Source organism: Galeopterus variegatus, unplaced genomic scaffold (genome assembly GCF_000696425.1).
Source record: "Galeopterus variegatus unplaced genomic scaffold, G_variegatus-3.0.2 Scaffold6282, whole genome shotgun sequence".
Lineage (NCBI taxonomy): Eukaryota > Metazoa > Chordata > Mammalia > Dermoptera > Cynocephalidae > Galeopterus > Galeopterus variegatus.
The window spans coordinates 25,318-40,293 of record NW_007732393.1 but is presented as its reverse complement, the minus strand read 5'-3'; the positions used below and the strand labels follow the sequence as shown (position 1 = coordinate 40,293).

At 41.2% G+C, this 14,976-nt stretch overlaps 1 protein-coding gene across 1 annotated transcript in view; it reads left to right on the top strand.

Annotated features, from left to right (window-relative positions):
• Positions 1 to 14,976, top strand: part of ROR1 (receptor tyrosine kinase-like orphan receptor 1) — a 41,927-nt gene that overhangs the window by 22,704 nt on the left and 4,247 nt on the right. The window lies entirely within an intron of this gene.

The following is a 14,976-nucleotide window of genomic DNA, read 5'->3' as shown; positions in this document are numbered from 1 at the left end:
ACTTCCTTTTTGCTTTTTCTTTACATCTTTCAACACTGAGATTGCTTGAGGACCTGGCAAGGAACCCAGGGTCACTGGCCCTTACTTAAATGGAGTCCCTGTATGTCCTAGATATTGGAGCTGAAAAACAACAGAGGCTTTCTCTCAGGAAAGTCATCACCTCAATCTCAGGCCTCTCAAAAAAGAGATTTTATTTAAATAATTTAGGATTCTTGCATCCAAAAGCCTGTCTTTTCTTCTTGTTCCCATTCCATAGGAGTATTCATTCATTCATTCAACAAATATTTTTCTTCTCTGCGGGTAAGTGGCCATATTATTCTTTTGATCCTCATAAATAGGAGATACATCACTTCTAATAAAATTTTAGGAAAAAAATGTCTTCATGCTTAAATGAACTAATCCTCTTACCTAATAAGTGGAATAATATAATCAGGACTGACATATAGCCCTCATTTTATTTTATTTTGCTTTGCTGTTTAGATTTTTGTTTTTAATTTTAAAAGTCTTAAAAATATTTTGCTATTGTAAAGTCATATTTGTTGACAAGGATTTGGATCTCCTTAAATGCTAGAAATTCATTTTCAAATATTCTGTATCAAGCAAAATTTGATACAAAAAATTTTCAAATATTCTGTTCTCTTGCTAAGTTGAGTTTTTGCCATAAAAAAACCCAGAAACCCTGAAGACCATAGAGTTAGCACAATGTCTTGGGGGAATGGGTGGAAGTAAGGGCTCAACTCTTTTGATATCCTAGCTTCTAGCCACCTGATTTCATTTATTATTATTATTATTATTACTATTATTTTATGTAGTGTCACACTTAATCCTTACTATTTAATCCTACTCCAAAGGTAGTAGAAGAAAATAGAGGGGTTAATATGGTTGCACATTCATGAAGTCACATCTAGTTGACCTTGCAGATACTTTTATACTATAACTTCAAAGCTTCTAGTGTAATAGTCATTGTTCCATGAGATTCTTTCCCTGTCATTTCTATTATTAAAGGTTGAGAAGCCTTAGAAATGCCAGAACTCTGGGTGGGAAAGAGACCCCACCCAGATGAGTTTGGTTACGGCAATCACCGTCCTGGAGAGATGGGCTCCTCATTTCTGTGGCAGGAACCAATGAAGAGTCATTTCCACTCAGCAAAAATTATCAATTTTATAGATTAGCCTTTATTTGCAATTTAATTCCATCTTTAGTGGAGGTTTATTTTGCAACACATGATGTCTAACAAAGACCTCAGAGAGCCTGTGGCATAAATTGTGGCATATATTAGCCTGTGGCTAATATATATCAATTAATACCAATTGTCAAGAACTTTACCAGGAGCTTTTACATTCATTATCTCATCTAATCCTCACAGCTGTTATATAAGGTAGGTACTCTTATCACCATTATACAACCAGGATAATTGAAACTCAAATAACAGATTAGATAACTTACCCAAGATCTAAGAGCTAGTAATTAGAAGAGATAAAATGTCGATGCAGAATTTTTCAACTCTAAATAAAGCCCTTGCTCTTGCTGACCCGTGATAACTTTTTCACAGAACAAATCATGTGGGAGGGTAGGGACAGGAGAGGGGTCAGGCAAACAGTTAAATATGACTCCATTTGGTCGGTTTGTGCTGAACAGTCACCACAGGCATCCCCTGCCTTCTGAAAAATCTTTAAGAGGGTATAGCAGTCACAAGCCTGAAAGATATGGCCCCAGCCCTGCAAGGGACATGTAAAATTTGGCCAGAGCAATAATAGTTCTCCATCCTCCATGGTCAAAGAGACAAATGTGGAATACTGGCATGAGTTTTCCCAGAGATTTGGTGAAGTAAACATTGTTTTCATAGCTTCTGGATCCATTTGTGAACCGTGCCTTGCAAAATCTCCCAGTGTCAAGATTTCTCCAATATGCAGCTTAGAATTTAGACTTACACAGCTAACAAGCACTTCTGAACCAGACTGGAAATAGGGATGGCTCAAATATTTGACAGGTTTGGGGAGGGGGAAGGAAACAACAAAAACAAATGCTAATTTTTTTTTTTTTTTTTCTTTCTCTCCTAAGAGATTTGGCTCTGATCAAATCTGAGTTATTTGATTGTTTGTTTTGGTTCTTACTGAGTGCCTTTCCTGGAAAAAGCACAAAGGACTTTGTAGACCTAAAAGAAAATTCCTAAATGTAAACAGAATCTTTAAAACTGCTTTGAAAGGTCATTGACACATAAATATTACATGTACCTATAAATCTAAAAGGAAGGGACACACACAAGAAAGAAAGAAAAAAAAAGTCCTGAAAACAAACATGCCTGTAGGGCAAAATCAAAGGATATTTGGAGGCAAGTATGAAAAAGGAATGAAGGTTGGAAGCTTGTCTGCCCTAGACTTATTATTTCCCCTCGGCCAATTCAAAAGTCAGAGACTCCAGGGTTCTTATTTATCCAAATATAGGTGTCTGTCAGGTTTTAAACTATCTGTTACCATCTCTCTTCACTTGCTGAGCTGCTGAAATTCCCCTGAGTGTTTGGATTACAAAGAAGAAGCTCCCCCAGCAGATTAGGAACTGATACCCTTCAGAGAGCACAATAGACCCCCACAGACAGACGGGCGTGGGTCCCCCAAGTGAGGAATGGGATGGTGTGTTTGGAAGTAAAAGCTTTTGATGAGGCGCAGGTTTCCTTCTGATCTGTGGGGAAAGGAAGCCAGTGGACCAGAGAGGCATCTTAGTGCTGAGCCATGGACAGTCAGGAGATGGGGATGCTTTTCCTGGCTCCCCATCTAACTGCTCCGTGACTCTGCGAAGCCACTTAGGCTTCTGCAGTTCAATTTTCTCAGCTGTTCAGAGAAAGAAGTAGACTGTGTTCAAGTAAAGGTCTGTTTGTTTATTTTCCTTTTATTTGAACAGCAAAAGATTTCAAGCTGTTCAATCTGCTGATGAGTACTCCAGTGATGCCTGAACTAAGCAGGATTTTTCTATATTGCATTACACATTTCAAAGTCTGAGCGGAGTTTTTGTTTTGTTTCGTTTTGTTTTTAAGCACTAAGGTAAATGAATTTTCTCAGAGGAGCCTGGAAACCCTGACTTCCCTTCTCTCTGATTCTTTTCCTTTGCTTCTCCTTCCCTTGCCACCACCTCCTTAAACCATCATGATCATTAAAAAAACAGCATTTTTTTTTTAAAGATGACCGGTAAGGGGATCATAACCCTTGGCTTGGTGTTGTCAGCACCACACTCTCCCAAGCGAGCCACGGGCCAGCCCTAAAAAACCAGCATTCTTTAAGCATGCTTGGGTAAGGGAGAGATGTTGCGGAGCATGCTCCTCAGAGACTAGGGAGCTGGCAGAGTCTCCCCTTCAAGGACAGGATGGGTCCCATTCAGCCAGAGCCTCCTGGCTCCTCTCCTGCCTGGGGGGGTAGGCATGCAGAGAGGCTGAGGGGTGGCAGAGTTTGAGAATGGCACAGGGAAGAGTGAAGGCAGGCCAGGAGCAGGAGAGGCTGCCAAAGCCTGAATAGCCCCCATGGGTCAAACTCCTGTAGCTCCTGGCTGATGTGAGAAACACTTAAGGGGAAAGCAGGATTTGCCTAGCTTTCTGAAACTGATGGCTGTATTTTATTTCTCAGTTTACCCTCACCTCTTGCCAGCTTCTCTGCTTCGTCCTTTCCAGGCAATTCATCTCTCTGTTTTCCTTTCCAGCCAAAGTAGTTGCTGAATGCTGTAACTTGACTATATTCTCTGGGCCTGTCACTTTTGCCAACAACATGCTTCTATCTAAAAAGTCCTCCTATGATCTGGTTACCCTTTTTAAACCCCTATCATTACCAAATGTCACCACACTTCGTGCCAAAAAGTCCTCAGTAACTCTTCCACTCATTACTTAAAGCCATTGTCTCCCAAGGCTTCTGAGCTCACCATTCTACTGACATGGGCCTCTTGGGAATCACCAGTGATGTAGTTTAGCCCAGTGAGCTTTTCCAAGTTTCATCCTCTTTAATTTCTCTGGAGCATTTGATATTCTTAACCACCATCTTGAAATACTTTTTTCCTTGGCTTTCCTCCTGTGTCCTTACGTTTCCTTTATTAGTTCTTCTTTTAATTCCCTAAATGGGAGCATCTTCTAACATTTGTCAGTTCTTTTTTCTCTTTCTCTCTTGCTAATTTCATCTCCTGGCATTGCTTTAGTTCCCACTTGAATACAATGACTCCCCACACTGGAAGAGCCAATCTCAAGTTATAAAATTCTTCATCCCAGCACCCAAACGTCTATATTATCGGGTCCTAACTTACCTTTTTAGCAACATTTTTCTCTTAGTATATTTCTGGGAGGTAGTTTGATATACATTAAGGAGCAAAGGTTTAGAGGCAGAGAGAGATGATTACAAATCTAGGCTCCATTATCTATTGGCCATGAGATCTTAAGCAAATAATTCATTTCTCTGAAATTTTGTTTTCGCACCTGTAATGAATTTTTATTTTCTCACCTGTAAAGCAAGAATTAAAATAATACTTCAAGGGAATATTTTTGACACTTCAAGATAGTGTGTCTGGCACTTCACCAGGTACTTAGTAGCTAGAAATTACTATTATTTTTTTATCACAGTGATCACTACAAATCTTTTATTGAAGCCACATCCTGTGCATAGCATAATGTGAGTTGAGGAGAAAGCTGTAGGATCCAGCAGCCCACAGCATTACTGAGGTGAGGACAGAATCGCAGCAAAGATTATAGAGGTAGCTCTTCATGTAGCTCTGGTATTCCTTGTGCCCATCCTATTAGCATAAATGTCCCTGTCCCAAACCCAGTTCACACCCTGGATAAATCCATCAAGGTAGGGAGGGTCTAATAGTTAGGGCTGGGAGGCCATCTAGTTCATAACCTCATCTTAAACCTGTATCTATAGAAACTTTACCTCTGGGGAAAACAAGTATTATAAATGGGCATTATAAATGGGCTGAAGTATTTCATTGTTGAGATAATGCTGTATTATCTCAATAGAATCTTTATAATAACCTGATGAAGTAGTACTAATTTGAGCCTGATCTGGGGGTAAGAAAACTGAGGCTTGAGATTAAGAGTTTGCCTAAAGTCACACAGCTAGTAAGTGATAGAGCTAAGCCTCGAACCCACGTCTGGACAGGTGCTTCCCTATTTCACTCTACTGCCTTAGTTTTCATTCTGGCCAAAACATATGAGCCCAAGTTATGAGCACATGGTGGCTCAAGCTAACATTAAAATTATTGGCATCTGTTCTGTTTCCAGGCAGACTAGAACCTCTTGCATTGACATTATAAGTGACTCCACCACAGAATCAACCCTGGTCACCACCAAACATTCAAACTAACCATCAGAAAGTTACATTATAGAGAAAAGAAATGTTTCTGCAGTTAAATCACTTCCAGAGAAGTACAGCTGAACTCTGAGCAAATGTGGCAAAACATTGGTTGAAACTCCCTCTAGAATTCAATTGCATAAGCCAGAAGGCACTTAGTTCAGTGTAGTCTTTGAAAATGTCCATAACCTCCCAAAATAAAATGGCTGTGGCCTCTAAGCTTTTAAAGTATAATCTTTTCCGTTTACGAGTGAGGTCAATTGTTTCACAATTCTAACACTGTTTTCCTAAAAACCGGTAAAATGCACAAGAAAGGAGAATAGGCTTTGGAGTCAAGAAGATTCAAGTTAACAGCCAAATCCAGATACTAAGAAATCTCACGTTCATATACTCGCCAGGGCTCTTGTGCCCACTTCAGGCAAAGGTTGCCACTAATGGGTTTGTTCACTTATGCCGGTCACCCAACAGAGACAACGGTATCAATAGAGTAAGGTATAGCTCGGAAACCAGAGAGCTCTGACCCAGAGCATTCCACTTTTATACCAGTGGTCTTCATGCGTTTTAAAGCCTTTTGAGGATCAAATGAGAACTCTCCCCAGAGTCACCTCTTCCCAGAAAAGCGCTCCAACTTTGGTGTTAGACATTCTTAGATTTGAATCTTAGCATCAGCACTTAACAGTTGTGCTTTTATAGGCAAGCTATTTTTATATTTGAATTTATTTTTAACTGCTCATATTTGTGGGGTACAGTATGTTGTTTCAATATATGTATAAATTGTACAGTGATTCACTTAGGGCAGATAGCTTCACTATTGAATGCCTTAGTGTCTTGACTCATAAAATGGAAAACTCACAGTATGAATCTCACAGGATTGTGCTGAGGATTAAGTGAGCTGATGCATTAAGCACTTAACTCAGACAGCAGACCAGGGAGTGCAGCATAGTCATTAGCAAGGCAGGCTCTGGTGTCTGGATTGACCACCCACCAGCCGTGGGGCCACTTACCTGTTCTTTTCCTCAGGTTCTCCGTCTGTAAAATGGGGATTAGTCATAGTTAACCAATCTCGGGGTATTGTGAGGATGGAAAGAGTTAATATACATAAAGTATTTAAAGTCTAACATGTAAGCACCTAAAAAAAATATTGTAGGCATTACTATGATCTCAGTGTCTGACACATGGTAAGAATTCAGTACATGGCAGCTATTAAGCTCAGATTACAGACATCTAGGATAGGAGTTTTGTCTTCTCTCTTTATGGCTCTTTCATGGTTCCTCTTATCCTAGTCTGTACATATACTCTGGTATATAGCATGTACAGTCTCAGTTGACTGAGGTGCAACCAGCTATTAAAATATATCCTTAATGATATGCTCTACATGAAAACAGAGCAAACTGATGACATGGCCCAAGTTATAGAGACATTTATATTTCAAAACCTTGAATCTCACTGAAATAATAGCCACACAGAATATAAACCTTGTTTTAGTCCGTTTTGTGTTGCTATAACAGAAATACCTAAGACTGGGTAATGTATAAGGAAAAGAGGTTTATTTGGCTTACGATTCTGGGACAGCGGCATCTGGCACAGGCCTCAGGCTGCTTCTACTCCTGGCGGAAAGTGGCAGGGAGCCAGCGGGTACAAGCAGATCACATGGTGAGAGGATGCTAGGGAGAGGAAGCAAGAGAGAGGGAGAAAGTGCCAGGGTCTTTTTAAGCAACGAGCTCTCGCAGGAACTAATAGAGCGAGAACTCACTCATTAATCCCCCCTCCCCCAGGGAGAGCATTAATCCATTCATGAGGGATCCACCCGCATGACTCAATCAGTTTCCAACACTGCCACATTGGGGATCAAATTTCCACATGACTTTTGGAGGAGACAACACATCCAAATTCCATCAAACCTAATAAATGTCAGTCAATGGCTCTTGCATCTTTCTGTATCTGGCATTTCTGAAGCATCTTTTCAAGCAGAGTGTTATTTTCTCTGCCTGTGGTAAGTCAGAATTGTTTGACCAGCTTCTTCAGTCACACTGTGGTCATTCGTCACACAGGGAGCAGGGACCCAGATCACTAAGTGTCTGGCTAAGGCTAATGTCTGGAATCCTGAAGACATAGCCAATTGCAGAGCTACTTGTCCTTTTCGTGACGCCAATTGTAAAGCTAGGTGACCATGCTAGTTGTTGGGCTCTTTTACCTGCTGGTAATCCTGCATGGACTGGGCCGATTGTTGAGCTAGGGCTGGGTCTGGAGCTCTAGACCCCTCAAGCCCATTCACAGACTGGGTCACAAACCCTCCACACACCAGGCTGGGTCACCAGACCCCGCACATGCCAGGCTGGGTCACCAGACCCTTTACACGCAGGTCTATGACCTAGGTAACTGGCCGAAAGGTCCCCGGAGCTGTAGGTTGGAAAGCATGGCTGTACCAGGTGGATGCCCAAGGCCAACGCCCACCTGCCTGCTTTCCAAACTCTCTCTCTGTCTCTCTAAGGAACACAAGAATAGCAACAAAACTAAAAAGATACATTGGCACACATGCGCACTAACTACACACACACACACACACACACACACAATTTGCTTACAAAGGATGCTGAACCACACCCAACTGTACCCGAGGGGAGGGCCCTGACCAAACTAGTCTATTTTCCCAACACTAAGTAATTGTCTAATCCAGAAAGCCATATCCATTTATTCCAGTGGCTGTCAAAGTGAGGCCTCCAGGCCAAAACATCCTCATCACACGGGAACTATCAGAAATGGAGAATCTCAGACCTAAAAATCCGAAACTCTAGGGGTGGGGTCTAGCAATCTGTGCTGTAACTAGTCCTCCAGGTGGTTCTGATGCCTGCTCTGATGTAGACCATGCTGGTCAGTGAAACAGAGTAAGGCTAGGCCTGTGAACAAAACTGACTCCATTTTCCCTGCAGAGGACATTTTGTTACTTTTCCACTCCTCAGTCATGAGATCTGCAGGGCAAATGATTACCCCATGACCTGCCCTGGTAAATAGACTGAGATAAGAGAGGAAACAGATTTTCACTAAGTGGCAAAACCCCTCCACAGGGCTTGTTTACCGTAATTGTAAAAATTAAGTTACAGATTAACCTTAAGACCCCTTCAGGAATTCCCACATGTGCACAAAGCTTCAAGGTAACCACTACAATGACCCTCTTGGGGTGATGATAATGGACACCACCGCCATCTTGGACATACTGAGCAGGCTCAAGGACCAAAGCCCTAACTGAGCATGCACCCATGACGCAACCAGGAAGAACAGAATGGAAGACCTCCACTGATGCTGGCCTGTACCCCTTAACTCCTTTCCCTATAAAAGACCCTGAAGAGCTCCCTTTGGGAGGCTAGCTTTACAGTAGCTACCTCCCTTATGCGTAAGTCTATCTCCTCTTTTAATAAAGCGTTGCTTGCTTTACTGCTGGGTACATTGTTCATTTCTATGACTTTGGAACCCAAGAGCCTAATTCAGTCACTGGTGAAAATTGGAAAGCTTTGGGCACTAGAGAAGACTCTAGGGGCAAGAGGCAAGTGGCCACAGGGACTATTTTGCTCCCATATCTCTGCTGCTGGTAAGTCTCTCCTGGAGTCCCTAGCCTAAATTCTGACAAGGCATTGCTTTATTCTCTTTTACTCTCCTGTTTTCCCCCTTTTCTTCTTCTTTAAAGTGACTTCCAGACAACTCCAGCTTAAACTCCTCTCAACCTGTGAGAAGCATGCTCCCTCTGGCTGGTGACAGCTTGCCCTGGTGGGTAACTAGCAGAGGTGGGAAGGCCAATCCTACTCCGTGCAGATCTTGCTTGATCAGGCTTCCTGACAGGGGATTCATTCCCACACTGCGCAGTGACTGGAAGTCCAGAAGCCACTAAAATTCTCTTTACCTTTCTCTGATTTTCTAAGCTGCCATGCTACTGCAAGGCTAATGTTGGAATCCTGTCGAAATCACCAATTGTAGCACTCTTAATTCTGTTCATGACGCCAATTGTAAAGCTAGGTGACCACGCCAGTTGTTGGGCTCTTTTACCTGCCGGTAATCCTACCCCGACTGGACCAATTGCCGAGCTAGGGCTGGGTCTGGAGCCCACAGACCCCTCAAGTCTGTTCACAGACTGGGTCACAAACCCTTCACATGCCAGGCTGGGTCCCCAGACCCCTCGCACACCAGCCTGGGTCACCAGACCCCTTACACGCAGGTCTATGAGCTAGGTAACCAGCCAAAAGGTCCTTGGAAGCCACAGGTTGGAAAGCATGGCTGTGCCAGGCAGACACCAGAGGCTGATGCCCGCCCACCTGCTTCACTAAAACTCCTCTCTCTCTCTCTCTCTCTCACACACACACACACACACACACACACACACACACAAGAATAGCAACAAAACTAAAAAGATACATTAGCGTACATGTGCACTAACTACACACACACACACACACACACACACACAATTTGCTTACAAAGGCTGTACACAAACCACACCCAACCATACCGGAGGCGGAGGCGAGGGCCCTGACCAAACTATTCTATTTTCCCAACATAAGCCCTCTTCTGCTCTTTGGTTGGACTATGTAGGTGCACCCTGGCCAGCTCCCAGCTATGCTTTGTTCCTGATTTTCCAAGCCCTCTTCTGCTGTTTTGTATAGGTGCACCCTGGAGGGCTCCTGGCCATGCTTTGTTTCTCTGATTTAAATCTAGTTGGTACTTTTCTTCTTTGTATTGACAACAGTGGGGAGAACTGCTTTTATTAATTACTGTGTCAGTGGAATAAGTTGGCCCCGTTGATTGGGACTAAGATAAACTGGACCCTACTGCTCCTCTTTTCTTTTTCTTTGCTTGGTTAGACATTTAGTTGAGTACTGGTAATCTGAATAAACCTTCCAATCCTTCCACCAACTTTTGGACTTTCAAGTCATTTGTTTAGTGCTAGAGGACAAGCCGAGCATGGTCTGTTGTTAATCGTCAGTACTTGAGATTCAGAGAACAAGTCAGTCTCCAGGGAATACAGACCTCAGCAAAAACCACTTCCAAAGAAAAAAAGGAACTGATGATGCCCTCCTGTTACCAAAAACACCCCTCTAGTTTCAGTTTGGCCAGGGTCTGTCTCATCGTTCCTCTGATGGGGCGAGGATAGATGCCACAATGTGGAACCTTGTCTTCTCTTGTAGACACATGTATCCAGCTACAATGTGCTTCAAAAAACAGCATAGGAGATTTCTTAAAGGGCAGCAGCCAGTTTGGGGGCATTAGAACATAGGAAATGAACCAGCCTCAAGTGTCAGGGGTACAGGTACTGCAGGGGGAGGTTTGGGGCTGACTATGAATATGATCTTCAGTTGTTTTTTTCTAGCACCTGCTGTTAGAGCCCCCTTCCTGTCCATCCTGTGCTCAATTCCCTTCACTCTAATGTAGCTCTGCTTTTTATCTGTGTGTCTCCTTCCAGCTGGTTTCAAAAGTAGAGCAATCATACCCCATTCAGGTTAGAGGCAAAAAGTCACAGAGCAGGCTTCATGCTGCACACAGATGGTGGTGGCCGTCAAGATCCTGGCCTCATTTCCCGTGGTAATCACTTATGCAAAGTGAGCAGGAAATAGCAGGTTAGTAGTAAGCTGCTTCTCCACGAGTCATTTTAATCGTATTATCATCTAAGGTGTAACTTCCCTAAGATGGAAAGAGATAAATTTACCTTGGCTGCCTTCCTTAAGCCATCTATAGCCACCTACATAATTGCAAATTTAAAAACTCTTCCCATGGATCATTGCTTTCATATCTAAAGTTTAAAAGGGTCCCCCATCCCCACTTAGTCCTCATCCCTCAGGTGAAAGAAGCCACCAACATCAGCCTGGTCTCTGTGGCAGGTTAGAAAGGACTACAGGACTCGCATCTGATTCATCTAGAATGTTCTTCCTTCATTTTGCTTCTGTGAAGAGCTCATCTAAACTCTACTTCTCATCCGGTCACTCTTCAGAAATGTCCTGGGAAAGAAGCACAATCAGATCTTCGAACAACGTATCAACTTCTACATCAACTTTTATTTCTCCCCCCATCAAAAATTATGTAATTTTTAAAACCACACTGAGGCAAATGTGTGTTTACTTTGAGAAGTAAAAATGTTAACGTTTAAAAGGGAAAGCCTGTTTCGGTTTTAAGGTACTTAATTGCCTTACAGCATATAATAAACCAAGCCCATCTTGTCATCCAGCTAATGGAGGGAGTGATAAAGAGATAGGAGCCGGGACCCTATTCATTCCAGTTTTCCTTTGTACTTGGTTTACTTTGGCACTGTGCCTCATGTGTATTTTACACTTCTTTACATTTTGTACATCCCTGTATGACAAATACTTGTCAAACAAAAACTAAACAGATTTATAACCCCTTAACTTGAAATGAGCCAAAATTGAACTGCCAAAACTTTATGACTTCATTTTCTTTCATAGTTTTCCACTACATTGGTTCAAGCAGACAAACCCCACTTGAGGTCAAGCGGAGGTCATTTCACTTTCATTACTAAAATATAATTTACAATATGCCAGACCTAAACAAGTTTAGCCTAAAGGGTTTGTATAATGTAAACCATCTGTTCCTCAACAATACAGCTAATTTCCTGCCATCACCGTACAGTCTACTGACTGCTTCTTTAAGGGCGTTTATGATTTTTTAACTAGTTCAGGATTTATGTAAAATTCGAAAATGAGTCTATAGTTAAGACTCATTTGTACCAAGTAACTTGAGCATTTTAAAAATGCAAATCACTGTATAAATTGTTCCCCTGAAACCAAGCTCTGAGCCGTTTTTTCTGGGCACTTCTGTGCCGGCTGCTGCACAGGTGTTCGAAGGAAAGGTTTTGTGAAATTTACCATTGTAGATGTTTTCTGTGCTTCTTTCCAAAGCAAACGCCCAAATTTGGCTTTGAGTGGCTCTATTAAACTACTCCTTCCTTCTATAGATTGGAGAAGAATTGGGACTATATGTTATATGGCCCCCTGGGTATTGGTGAGATATGGTACGGCACACTTTGGGTAAAATGTACTCTCTTTCATGTGTCTGAATAGGGAGAAAGAATAATTATAATTATAATTCCACAGAGTGACCACACACTGGAGGCCAACCTCATATCCCTGCAAGGTGTCAGGCCCTAGGCTGAGGCTCCAGTGACATTCTGTGTCAAACTGTGATTGCTGGCTAGCAGGTTTCTCTGGTTTCAAAAAGCATGTGCTCAAAGCAGAAGGCCTTGTAGATCCAAGTGCAGCTCTTTTGGCTGTCCGGAAAAGTCTCAGTACTTTCTCTAAGCCCCAGTACTTTCTTTAAGCCTCTTTCTCCATCTGTAAAAATGCAAGAGTAAGAATTCTTCCAAAGGGGAACACAAGAGAACTAATTTGCTTACCTCAGTGCAGGGGAGTGCAGCTGGCCTTAGCTGCAAAGCCCCAGGGCCATGTATCAGGCTCATGCCAAGGTCCTGTCTACCCCTTCTTCTCTTCTGGTCCCCACAAGTTTGGCCTGCTTGCTTCCTTTTCCCTTCGGCTACCATCCACTTTTCCACATGGGCTCTTGCTGCCTCCACCTCCAACTGTATTCTCAGAGGATCAGGCCTCAGGCGACTCAACTTCTCACCCACCCTTAGGCTCCAAAACAAATTCTCTGTCATTTTTTAAAGAAGTTTTTTAAAAACTAACAACTGCAGGAGAACAGAGAAAGATTAGCAGGAGAACTTAAACACGTTTTTTAAAAACATAGAGGGAATTATAGAAGACTTTCTAGAACTACTTAAGGCTGTAAATGGATCTAAATTATTTGCATTTACTCCACTTCCTGGATAACTTCCCTAATAAGGATAATAAGAATGATTTAAAGAGCACTTATTAGATGGAAATTACTTTCATATATCATTGTATTTAATCCCTACTGCAACTGTGCAAGCTAGATTTACATTATTTCATAGATATGGAAACAGAGGTTCAGAAAAGTTAAGAAACTCAGCCAAGGTCAGCAGCTAATATATAGGACCTACCCCACAGGGTTGTTGTATTAAATGATTTAATATTTGTTAAATGTTTAGAATGTTATCTGGCACTTAGTAAGTACTATGTAAGTCTTAACTATTATTAATAGCAGCAGGTCCAAAGATGCAAACCCAGATTTGTATGAGTCCAAAGCTCACTTGGTTTGAATTACACTATACTGCGTATGGGTAAGTTTCAAGCTGTAGGGAAGGAAGGGGTGTTGGGTTTATAACTCTTCATCATATCAGTCTAATATTTCATGGGTTTATTTCCTAATTCCCATTTTCCCAAAAGAAGTTTTAGTACACAATCCCTTATCCTTTTCTATCACCAAGGTTCAAGGGACCTTCATGTAAATTTGATTCATTTACATCATTAGGAAAAGTTCTGATGGAAATCCCCAATCTTAACATCAAGCAGGAAAAATTCACCTTGGGCAGTGCTCCAGGTCAATTTCATGGAAATTAAAATTTGCTGAAAATAATGCACCAAAAAACAGTTCTTCCAATTGTCAGTTTTTCAAGTAGTTAATTAGGTAAATAACCTATTTGTTTTCATTTAAGTAAAAATAAATTCTACAGCAATTAAAAAAAAATCACCTCGAGTTACTCTTGCCAGCAAAAATAAAATCATCTGAGGGCTGAAAGAGAAAAAAAGGAGGGTTGGTTTAACTGATTATCTTTCTCAGCACCCACACCTTGCTCTCCCAAAGGAACTCCATTTAGCTCCCACAAAAATCCAGACCGTACAAGCAAAAGGAAGAATGGTGGATGGACGTGTAATTGCAGAAGAAATTTCCTGATTCAATCTGTTGAAAAGATTGGACTTATGTTTTCAATAATTTACTTTTTTTTTGAATTGGTAATATATGCACCTGGTTCAAAAATTTTTAAGTACAAAAAAGCATAAAGTGAAAAATCTCTCACCTCTACCCCCTGCTTCTCATTCCCTCTTCCATTTCCCCCACCCCCCAGTAACCACTGCTATCTGTTTCCCAGGTATCCTTTCATATTTTCTTTATGCATATGCAAAGAAATATGAATATATTCATTTTTTTCTCTTCTTTTACTCAAAATCGGCATACAATGTTAATTGTTCTTTTGCTTTTTATTTTTAACTGAGTGATAGGATTTTGGAGAACTTTCCATATTGGTACATACAAAGCTTCCTCATTCTTTTTCACAACTATAATATAGTCTATTTAGTAGCTCCACCATAATTTATTTAATCAAGTCTTCTCTAGAGGGACATTTAGGTTATTTCTAATCTTGCTATTACAAATAATACTATATAATGAATAGGACTAGATCAATAAGTGTTAATTTACTGAAGGTTTAAAGCAATGCATTACCACTACTTTCAGCATAAGTAACTTTCCTGTAAGGTGTTCCCAAATATAAATCTCATAAAATCTGCTTTGATGAACAAATGAGACCAATTTTTATATGTATTTGTAACATTGTCATTTTCAATCGGGATACTCAAAGTAGTATTCTTTTCTAAAAAGATAAAGGATTTGGAGTGCAGAGATTATTTTAGAAATCAAGAGTTTTATGTACAAATGCATTGCTATTATGACTTTTTTCTAACAAACTAGACTAAACATCAGGCTAGATCTGAGGTGAATTTTAAAAAGAGTAAAACACATG